Raw genomic sequence first — 12,269 nt, 5'->3', positions numbered from 1 at the left:
GGGAGCTGAGAGAGCAGAGATAGCATATGTAGCATGTTTTATTAAAAGGCTGTGAAGGAAAAAAGAGAAGTAGGACAATAGTTAGAAAGCTTATTTCTATGTTGAGAAAGAAGAGCTAGTGTGAAATGAGAGGTTGAAGATAGAAGAGAGATAATTGATAGAATTATTAAGTTAATCAATTTTCAGGTGGTGATGGGCTTAAGAGCAGGGGTGAGTTGATCTTTTGACCAGATTTTGAGGACATCTTCCAATGAGTTTGTTTACTTTAGGGTTATGAGCTTTTAGGATTCAGTCTGAGTGTCAACTCTCAGAGTAAGTCTTCTTATATACTCCTAAAATAAGCTAGACACTCTCCTGGATTTCCATTGCACTGTGTGCATTCTGCATTGAGTCCTATCATAGGTTTATATATCCTTTACCCTTACCAGAACTTTTGTCAGGACTTTTGTCTTTCTAGTCCCATGATAATAGCCACTAAGTAGTTTACTGAGTGAATGACTATTATCCCTTTTGAATATATATACACAGCTCAAAACCTGAACGGGAATGGCAGTTTTCAATTTCTCTGTGGTTCAAAGCTTTTAAATGTCTTTTTGGACTCAACTAATAAGGACATAAATGGCAGCCCAGGAATGACTTATCAACTGATTTGTACTTTCATTTATGTCTTACTTGTGGTGTTGGATCCTTTGGGGTCTCTTTGCTCTGAAAGTAACTGCTTGCATAAAGCAGTGGATTTAGCTACTTCTTATGCAAACATTTTATATAGCATTGAAAAGTTGCTTTAAATTGTGATAAAAATAAAATGACACCTCACTTCTAATTTTATTTTTAAAACAGCAAATTTTAAAATGTATTAATTTTTTGAATTGATACAACATTCCCATTGTTTAAAATTCAAGAGACGCAAAGTCTATACAATGAAGTTCTCCTTCCTATGCCATCTCTAGCAGCACAGTACGCGTCCACCAGACAACAGTTATGTGCGTGTGTGTTCTTCCAGGGATATTTTATGTCTCCATAATCATATGTATGTATTCTTTAACCCCTTTTAAAGCAAATGTTGGCTTTGTTTGTACACATTGTTTTGCATCTTGCTCCTTTCACTTTATAATGTATTTCAACAGTAAGATGACACATTTTTTTCATATTTTTGTGCCTTTAATTAATCTGAGGCTTGTATTCAATGATATTTTACAAGCATCATCAATAAGTAGCAGTTGTGGTGCAATCATCGCTGTCTGTGAATTCATAGACTGGACAACTGCAGTGCCTTGATGTTTCAGTCAATAGACCACTGGGAAAAACCACTTTGGAAGAACTGAAAACCTTCCAATTCCTTCTTCTAGTAAAAGTTGAAAAGGTTCAAAGGTAATACAACATGTGTCAGCATTTTTGAAGATGATCTTGAAGATAATAATGGAGCCCAGAGGATGACATTTCATGGCAAAATATGGATTTCTATAATTCTGAGCCTAGAGGGAGTTGAACTCCAAATGTGAAAAAGTTTTAGGAATCCCTAAATTGATTTCACTTACATTTTCCTTTTTATGTATGCACAGTAGTGATAAATAATAATATTCTATAAATAAGTCTGAAAGAGGGCTCTCGGGTTAAAATGAAAATTATAACTGATAAGAAAACATGTCATAGTTCGAGAGCTTTGTAATATTTTGCTTTTTATTACCTGCACAGTATATCACTGGATAAATATGCAATAATTTGCTTAACTGGTCTATTGATGATCACCTAGGTTGTATGAGGTTTTTGCTTTTACAAACAGTGCCACAGTGAATGACCTCGAACATGGATCATGGCATTAGTAGGGTTTTTTTTTGTTTTTTGTGTTTTTTTGGTAGGATAAATTCCTAGAAGTAGGATTTGAATGTACATTTAAAGTTTGATAGATCTTCCTAATTGGCTTCCAAAGATGTGGTTGGTGGTTTCTTTTGTTGTTGTTATTGTTAGTTTGTCTCAGATTTATAGATTAACTTGGGGGAGAATTACCATCATTACTGATGTGATTTTTCATATTTTCAACTTATCTTTTGGTTATTTTAGGAGTAGTTTTTTCCTTAATATATACATATATTGCATATTATATTTATCTTTTTGTTGCTATTGAAAATGGAGTCTTCTAATATAACTGCTAACTGGTTGAAGTTAATAAAAGCAATTCTTAAATAATTCAAATCAGCCTCTTTCAAACTTCATTGAAAAAAAGGGTGCATTAGGTTCATTAAAAATTTTTCCACGATTATAAAATCCCCTAAGGGAAAAAAGGTTAGTTAACACTGGAGGAACACCTTTCAAATTTTTTAGAGGAAAACAATGTTTTCTTGGTGCCATGAAAAATATATAAGATAGTAAGGTAACAGTGTATAAGGTAATAGTGTATCATGTCTTGTGCTGATCCTGCACCTGAATTCATGTTTCGTAATGTTGTACCTGAGTGCAATGCTCATAACACTCCTACTTGGGAACCATTGACCATAATAACTCTGTTGACCGTGCAAACCACCTGGACATCGGGTATCATCCAGATCATCTGGTAGCATTTGTACTTTACATCTAATTTTCCCGAGAAGTCTTTGGCAAGTAAAATGTTCAATTCCATTAAATGGATTTGCAAAGAATTCTTAATCTAGATCCCTCTGCTCTTCTCCTTCATATTATCATTAGGAGACGGTGTTTCTCAGCTCTAATGTAAATCCATTTGAAAGGCCACATGCTGTCGTATTGGACATATGCCATCTGTATCTTGCTATTTCATTTGGCTAGAGTTACAAGCTTTTTATGAAGAGAAGCTACTTTTCTTCTCCATGAAGATTACATTCTGTACGATTGTATTCTGTAACGTGCTTCATTAACAATGTCAGACATAGAGTGAAAATTTCAATTATGAAAGCATCAGTGATTCACGCCATCAATGGATTTAAGGTAATTTTATGTATTTGTTCAAATTGTGTTTATTACTTTTTTTAGTACAAAAAATATAAGAACAGAGCAAAAATGGCCTACAATCTCATCATTCTGGTAACTATAATTGTTTAAAAAAACAAAGTAATGTGTGTGGTTAGAATATTTAAGCAATCCCAAGGGGAAAAATGAAAAGTAAAAATTTTTTTTCTTTTCCAGACTCTTTTTCCAACTTAAACTACTGTGAACATATTCCTAGGTATTATTTCCCCCCAAATAGTTTTGCATACATACATACTCACAATTTTGCACATGTGTGTACACACACACACATACACACACACACACTCATTTCTTTTGAAAAAGGAAATTACACAAAATAAATTGTACTATACACAATATTTTGTTCCTTATATATTTCACTTATGTCTTTAGGTATCTTCATGTGACTACATGCAAGATCTAGTTCATATGCCAAACAGATGGGCATACAGACAGCTATTAACGGAAATTTAGATTAACAGCAGACTTTATTTTTCTGTTTTAAATCATGCAACAATAGACATTCTTATTAGAATTTGGAACACTTCCGAGAGTATATCTCAGAGCAGGTTATGTAGCATAGTGACTAATAGCATGGATTCTGGTGCCAGATTGCCTGGAGTTTGAATTCATTATTTGCTCCTTATTGGCTATGTGCACTTGGGCAAGTTATTTGACCTCTCCATGCTTTACTTTCCTAAGGATAGTACATACCTGAGTTGGTGTGAGGATAAACATATGTAAAGAGCTTGGAATGATGCTTGGCATATAGTAAACAGTCAATAAATGCTAGCAATTATTATTATTGTGGTAAATTTTGTGATATAAGCACGATGTACATGGAATCCTTTATTTTATTTATTTATTTATTGGCTGCGTTGGGTCTTTGTTACTGTGTGTGGGCTTTCTCTCTAGTTGTGTGAAGCAGGGGCTACTCTTCGTTGCGGTGTGTGGGCTTCTCATTGCGGTGGCTTCTCTCGTTGTGGAGCACAGGCTCTAGGCGTGTTGGCTTCAGCAGTTGTGGCATGTGGGCTCAGTAGTGGTTCGTGGGCTCTAGAACGCAGGCTCAGTAGTTGTGGCACACGGGCCTACTTTCTCCGCGGCACGTGGGATCTTCCCGGACCAGAGATCGAACCCATGTTCCCTTCATTGGCAGGCGGATTCTTAACCACTGTGCCACCAGGGAAGTCCTACATGGAGTCCTTTGAATCAAGTTCTTGCATGGACTCCATGGTGTGCATCCTCCACCTTTTGCTCATTCATTCCCCCAGGTTGCCCCCAACTCCTCTCATCATCAGATAATGCTCAATGACTAGCCTTCTAGGTGTTCTCGAATAGACCTGTGTGAGAATTTCTTTGGAATATATAGCCAGGATAAAAACTGCTGGGCCATAGACTATGCATATACTAATTTGACTAAGTACTGCCAGATTGCTTTTGGGAATGGCTACTCCCTTCTACTTCCACCAGCAGTGCATGTGGAGCCTTTCGTAGCTGCACCTCTGCCAGCATTCAACATGGTCTAGCGTCCTTCCTTTTTCATTTAACGTAATGTATTTCACTATTGCTCTCATTTACATTTCCCTGATTACTAATGAATTTGAGCATTTTTTATGTTTGTCATCTTTTTTTTCTTCTCTAAATTGCCCATTCATATTCTTTCCCATTTTTCTGTTGAGAATCACTCGTTTTCCCCCCAATTTGATTTGTGGTAGTTCCTTTCCTTTTCTAGCTATTAATCTCTAATTGGTGTTAAAAGTTGCAGTTACCTCCTTCCACTTTGTCATTTGACTGCCAAGTTTGTCTATGCTACAAATGACTGAGTGGACTGCTTCCCTCATGTCCTGTGTGTTGCCTCTTGGTCACAAAGATATTCTACTACCCTTACCTTCCCCCACCACTCCCCCTCCCTGCCTTTATTTACTGTTTGTTTTTTCCTTTCACATGAAGTCTTTAATTCATCTGGTACTCACATTTGTATGTGATGTCAGGTGGTGATCCAGTCTCTTTTTCATTCATTGTGAACCACTCTCCCCAATACCCACGATTAAGCAATTTATTCCTCCACCATTGAACTGTGGTATTATCTTTATTTACCATGTATTAGGTTCCTGAGGGAGGGAGGAAGGAAGCGGGGAGAGAGAGACAGAGAGAGAATAGGGATAGGTGATGCCCTTAACCTCAGCACGTGAAGAAAAAATGATGGAACTGAGCAGAACTAGAGACCCAGTCTAGGGCTTCAAGAAGAAAGGACCAGATGTCCAGTAACTATCATGTTCACAGAGCAGTGATTTACTTAAGATGCATCTCATTCTCATCTGAGGGTTAGCTCTGCATAAATGAAGCATGGCAGTAGTAGTTTTCTGCTTTTCATTATCTATTGATTGTACTATTACAACTTTTATTTTTCTTATATTAAAGAACTCTTAACTGGCTTTCCAATTCCAGAATCTTTCCCTTTGAGGCTATTCTAAAACAGTTCTTCTCAAACTTTAATGTGCTACACGTTCCCTGGGGGATCTTGTCCACGTGCAGATTCTAATTCTGTATGTCTAAAATGGGGTCTGAGAGTCTATATTTCCAAAAAGCTAAGGTTAGATGCTGACGCTGCTGGTCTGGGAACGACACTTGCAGGAGCAAAGTCTACGCAATATTGTTAAGTTAATCTTCTCACTACCAAAATTCCTGTTGTCTTATTTCCCCTCTCAAAATCTTTCTATGACTCTCAAATACCCACCCTTACTAATTAAAAAAATTTTCATCTTGGTGTGTGTGCCTTCCGTAATATGGCTCCTACCCATCTTTCCATTTATGTCTCTCATTAGTCTTTGACTTATTCTTATGCTTTGGTTCACCTGGTAAAGTTCCCTGATCTTTCCTTTACCTTGGACTCCTTCCATGAATCTCATCTTTCTTTATTTTTAAAAAAATTTTATTCAAGTATAGTTAATTTATAATGTTGCATTAGTTTCAGGTGTACAACAACGTGATTCAGTTATACATATATGTGTATACATATAAATCTATACTTTCTCATATTCTTTTCCACTATAGGTTATTGAAAGATATCAAATATAGTTCCCTGTGCTATACAGTAGGCCCTTGTTGTTTATCTATTTTATATATAGTAGTGTGTATATGTTAATCCCAAACTTCTAATTTATCCCTCCCCTACCTCTTCCCCTTTGGTGGCCAGAAGTTTGTCTTCTATGTCTGTGAGTCTATTTCTGTTTTGTAAATAAGTTCATTTGTATCATTTTTTTCAGATTCCACATATAAGTGATATCATATGATAGTTGTCTTTCTCTGTTTTCACTTAGTATAATAATCTCTAGTTCCATTCATGTTGCTACAAATGGCATTATTTCATTCTTTTTTATGGCTGAGTAATAGTCCACTGTATGTAAGTGCCACATCTTCTTTATCCATTCATCTGTCAATGGACATTCAGGTTGCTTCCATGTCTTGGCTATTGTAAATAGTGCTGCTATGAACACTGGGGTGCACATGCCCTTTCAAATTAGTGTTTTCTTCAGATAGATACATGCCCAGGATTGGGATTGCTGGATCATATGGTAACTCTGTTTTTAGTTTTTCAAGGAACCTCCATACAGTTCTCCATAGTGGCTGTGCCAATTTACATTTCCACCAACAATGTAGGGGGATTCCTTTTTCTCCACACCCTCTGAATCACATCTTTCTTATTTCTCTTTCTTTTGCATTCTCAATGTTGTGTAAACTTCATAGTCTGCTTTTGCTTATACTTGTATACTTTTCTTATCTTTGCATTGGGACTTTTAGGTTTTTGGCAGCTAAGTCTATGTCTTACTCACTTTTGAATCCCCGTAGCATCTGAGTATGTGTTATCTACCAAAACATTTGTGGAACTGAATCTTTTCACATCATGTACATCAATTATGACACTTTGCTGTAAAAAAAAAATACCACCAGTGGTCAATATATTATTTACATTATTTACTTTATAATTGGTAACCTGGGACTTCCCTGGTGGCACAGTGGTTAAGACTCCATGCTCCCAATGCAGGGGGCCCGGGTTTGATCCCTGGTCAGGGAACTAGATCCCACATGCATGCCGCAACCAAGGAGCTCGCGAGCTGCAACAAAGGAGCCTGCCTGCTGCAACTAAGACCTGGAGCAACCAAATAAATAAATATAATTGGTATCCTGTTTTCTCTCCTTCATTTGTTATCATTTACTGGTGCATTTCAGTTAAAATAACTGTATCTGTTGCTTCTAATTTACTCTTAAGTTATTAGACCAATAAATTTTAATTTACCTGTAATTCTAAGTTCTTCTCTGGCCTAAAGATGACTTCTCTTCAATAGTAAAGTACAGGTGGTTTTATGGTAGTTAGTTCTTTTTCACTTATTTTCTCAGTTACTATCTGTGTCGTGGATAATTGAAGTTGCCAGAAGTCAAGCTGTTTTTTTTCACATTCCATAATAAATGCTTGTGCAAATGTATTGAATAATGACCGTGACATTATTCTTTACAGCTCAATAGGCTTTGATGAAATTCCACAAATGTTAATTGGACGCCTACTACACACAAGCCGCTGTGGGTGATACAAAAATGAATAACACACAGTCCCTGCCAAATGAGAACTTTCACTCTATGCATCTACTTGGAGAAGCTCCTATAACTCTTCCCTTTTATATCTCCTTCACGTAGGGGTGAAAGGTAGAGAGTAACAGATGGAACTTCTCATTTCATTCAGCTTGCAGTTTTGATAATCACCAAATGTGATAATTCTATTTTACATTATAAATTGCTTCACTGTATCCAAGTCTTATTAAACTATGATTGACTCATTTTACACAGGTGGTAGCATTGTATAATAGGCGACCATATTAAAATGCAAATTTGGCTAAAAAGATTGTAATTACATATGGTGTTCATTTTTTTTAATGTTGAAAATATTTTTTAATCCATACAGTTAAAGTTATTGAATCCTTTGAAAAAAATGGATTGGTCTAACCTCAAGTCATGAGACAGTGAGTTAAAATGAATGGTTTTTTATAGCTGCATATGCACTATAGATGTCAACTATACATCTTAGATTTAACATGACCAGAAGTCACCTCTTGATTCCTGCATGTCCCAACCTGTTCCTCTAATCACTTTTCCAATCTCAGGAAATACCCTCTCCAATCTTCCCTTTCCGCAGATCACAAACACTAGTGTCATCTTTCTCTTGAATCCCATATTCAACCCGATTGTATATACTATTGGCAGTAACTTCAGAATATATCCAGAATCTGCCAGTTTTTACCACTTGTACCCAAGATGGTGATCTTGATCTGTTACAATTACCTCTGGCCAATACATCTACATCTCTCTTATAAAGCAAACAAATAATTGCATGTTATAAAAAGCATGGATATATTATTGTTTATTTAACTATTCTGTTTTCTAGAAGGTTGTTTCTAGTTTTCATTATTAAAAATAAATTGCATTGAAATAAGTCAATCACAAAAGGCAAATATCAGTAGTATATGATTCCACTTATATGAAGTTTCCAAAGTCATTAAATTCATAGAGAAAGAAAGTAGAATGATGGTTGATGGGGACTTGTTGTTTACTGGGTACAGAGTTTCAGATTTACAAGATGAAATAATTTTGGAGATTGGATGCATCAGAACTGTGAATATACTTAACATTGCTGAACTGTACATGTTAAAATGGTGAAGATAGTGAATTTTATATTATGTGTATTTTACCACAATTTTTAAAAAGTGAAAAAATTAAATAGCGTTAGGAAAAATTTCTAAAACTCAGAACCTATTAGAGAGAAGGTGTACAAGTTCAACAGCATTTAGATTGAAAACCTCTCTAGTAACTAGGGAACTACACATTGTTTAACTGAGATATTATCTTCTTACCCATTGTTTGGTTAAAGCTGACAATACCTAAGGTTGGCAAAAGAACAGGAAAATAGGCACTCTCAAACTCTGTTGGTGAGAGAGCACATTAGTAAGACCATTTTGGTGGGTAATTAGTCCACTGATATAAAAACTTAAATGTGTATACTCTTTGACTCAGCAAATTCTATTCTATAGAAATACATGTTTACATATGCACAAACAATTTTACAAAAATATTAATTGAAACTTTGCCTGTAAAACTGAAAAGTTGGAAAATAATGCTGAAAAAAATTTCTTTACCACATTTGTACTTAGGTGTAAATTTTTTCTAGAAAGACACCCGTGGACTTCTGAGACAAAGAGCTTATACATTTAAAACATGAGTCAGTATTGCCAAACTGCCTTCCAAAAGGGCTGTGCATCCCTGGTGGCGCAGTGCTTGAGAGTCCGCCTGCCGATGCAGGAGACGCGGGTTCGTGCCCCGTTTCGGGAAGATCCCACATGCCGCGGAGCGGCTGGGCCCGTGAGCCATGGCCACTGAGCCTGCGCGTCCGGAGCCTGTGCTCCGCAAATGGGAGAGGCCACGACAGTGAGAGGCCCGCATAACGCAAAAAAAAAAAAAAAAAAAACAAAAGGGCTGTGCCAGTTTACACTCATATGAGGGTTTTTGTCAGTTTTCCCAAGATTGGATATTATCAAGTTATTAATTTGGGCAATTTTGTAGATGAAATTATAACATCTAATTGTTGTTTGAATTTGCATTTCCCTTACTACTTAATGAGTCTGAGATCTTTTCACATGTATATTCACCATTTGTGTATCTTTTCTGTGAATTTTCTTTTTATATACTTCACCCATTTTTATTGTCTTTTTATGGTTTTGGAGGAGTTTTAAAGTATCTATAATCTAGATTTTGATGTCTTCTTTATTTTTCCTATCTATCTGTCTATCTATCTGTCTGTCTATCTATCTATCTATCTATCATCTATCAGTTATGAGTCTGTGACCCCAATCAGGCATGTAAGAACTGCTACATTACCTTATGTTTTTTTTAATGCGATTATATGCATCTCTCCTAACACTCTGCCAGTCATGAGAAACTCAAGGTCAGTAATCATGGGGATTCTTCTCCTAAACCTTCATGGAAGGGCTTCCCTGGTGGCGCAGTGGTTGACAGTCCGCCTGCCGATGCAGGAGACACGGGTTCGTGCCCCGGTCTGGGAAGATCCCACATGCCGCGGAGCAGCTGAGCCCGTGAGCCATGGCCGCTGAGCCTGCGCGTCCGGAGACTGTGCTCCGCAACGGGAGAGGCCACAACAGTGAGAGGCCCGCGTACCGGAAAAAAAAAAAAAAAAAAACCTTCATGGATGTGGGAAGGTTCTCTTATGCAGAGCAGTGTGTTTGGCCCTTGGACACTACAATCCACGTGGATATTGTTCATATGCCCATTATTTAAGTCCTCAGTGTCTCTGCTTCTTTACCAGACTTCACACAAGATTGTTTTGCTGAGACTAATAGCCTTTATTTCTTTTCATTACTTTTTCTAATTCATTATTTTATTATTTATTTTATTTTCACTTATTATTTATTTTATGTTTTGATCTTGAACTCATCTGGAATTTGTGTATGCCTCTGTGTATGTCTGAGGTATGTGGTAAGAATCTAAGTTTTATATCCTTTTAGACATCCAATTGTTTGATCACCATTTATTAAATAATCAATCCATTCTTTTCAGACATGAAACACAACCTGTTGCAAATGCTAGACTGATAAAGGAAGAAAGTCAACTTCTGGTAGGAATAAAAGCTATGAATCTTAGGCAAGTTAAAGTGTGCTAGAAAAAGAAAAGAAGAGGCTACTGGCAGACTTAAGAGATATAAACAGACTGAACCAGAATTTTAAAAAATTGGAATTAAGGTAAAATTGAAAAATTGGGGGCAATATTTTTTACTTAAATGATAAAGAGTTGACTTTGTACAGAAAAAGTTTATTCCAATTACTATAAAAAGATATACAATTAAAAAAAAATTATTTATTTATTTATTTTTGGCTCCGTTGGGTCTTTGTTGCTGCACGTGGGCTTTCTCTAGTTGTGGCGAGCAGGGGCTACTCTTCGTTGCAGTGCACAGGCTTCTCATTGCGGTGGCTTCTCTTGTTGTGGAGCATGGGCTCTAGGCGTGCGGGCTTCAGTAGTTGTGGCACGTGGGCTCAGTAGTTGTGGCTCGTGGGGGTCTAGAGCGCAGGCTTAGTAGTTGTGGCGCACGGGCTTCATTGTTCCGCGTCATGTGGGATCTTCCTGGACCAGGGCTCGAACCCGTGTCCCCTGCATTGGCAGGTAGATTCTTAACCACTGTGCCACCAGGGAAGTCCCCCCCAAAATATACAAGTTAATAGAAAAACAGGCAAAGAGTTTGAAGGAATAAAAACAAAGACATTCATATGAAGTAAAAATATATAAGTAATTTGTCCACTAGAAATCGTACAAATTCATCTTTTAGCTATGAGACACTCGTTTTCACCTATCTAAATGTCAAGGTTTAAAGAGGCGATAAAACTCAAATTGCTGTTTGAAAATGTTGCTTGAGGGGAATGTAAATTGGTACAATCTTTTAGATGAACAATTTGGTAATATATTTAAAAACTCTTAAAATATGCATAGTGTTTACCCAGAAATTTTACTTTTAGGAATTTTTCCTAAGAAAATAATCAAAAATGTGCACAAGATTTACATAATGTTATTTAGAAGGAGAACAACCTTAGTGCTTAATAATTGGGGGGATTAGGGCTTCCCTGGTGGTGCAGTGGTTGGGAGTCCGCCTGCCGATGCAGGGGACGCGGGTTCGTGCCCCGGTCTGGGAAGATCCCACATGCCGCGGAGCGGCTGGGCCCGTGAGCCATGGCCGCTGAGCCTGCGCGTCCGGAGCCTGTGCTCCGCAATGGGAGAGGCCACAACAGTGAGAGGCCCAAGTACCGAAAAAAAAAAAAAAAATGGGTATTAAAAAATACATCTACATAGAGAACATATGTTGGCATTAAATTTCATAACATGGGGACATGTCCGTACATACAGTACGTATACTGGAATGATCTGCTTATGAAACAGTTGTGCACCAATGATATTTTTTAATTTAATTTAATTTTTTTTTTGCGGTACGCGGGCCTCTCACTGTTGTGGCCTCTCCTGTTGCGGAGCACAGGCTCCGGACGCGCAGGCTCAGCGGCCGTGGCTCACGAGCGCAGCCGCTCCGCGGCATGTGGGATCTTCCCGGACCGGGGCACGAACCCGTGTCCACTGCATCGGCAGGCAGACTGTCAACTATTGCGCCACCAGGGAAGCCCCAATGATATTTTTATAAAAAAGAGTAGGGAGAAATTAGAAACTACCAGCACAAGTAATCATGGTTTAAAACATCTTTGCAAGCC

The sequence above is a fragment of the Lipotes vexillifer genome, unplaced genomic scaffold (assembly GCF_000442215.2).
Source record: "Lipotes vexillifer unplaced genomic scaffold, Lipotes_vexillifer_v1.1 scaffold278, whole genome shotgun sequence".
Lineage (NCBI taxonomy): Eukaryota > Metazoa > Chordata > Mammalia > Artiodactyla > Lipotidae > Lipotes > Lipotes vexillifer.
This window is presented reverse-complemented; position numbering follows the sequence as displayed.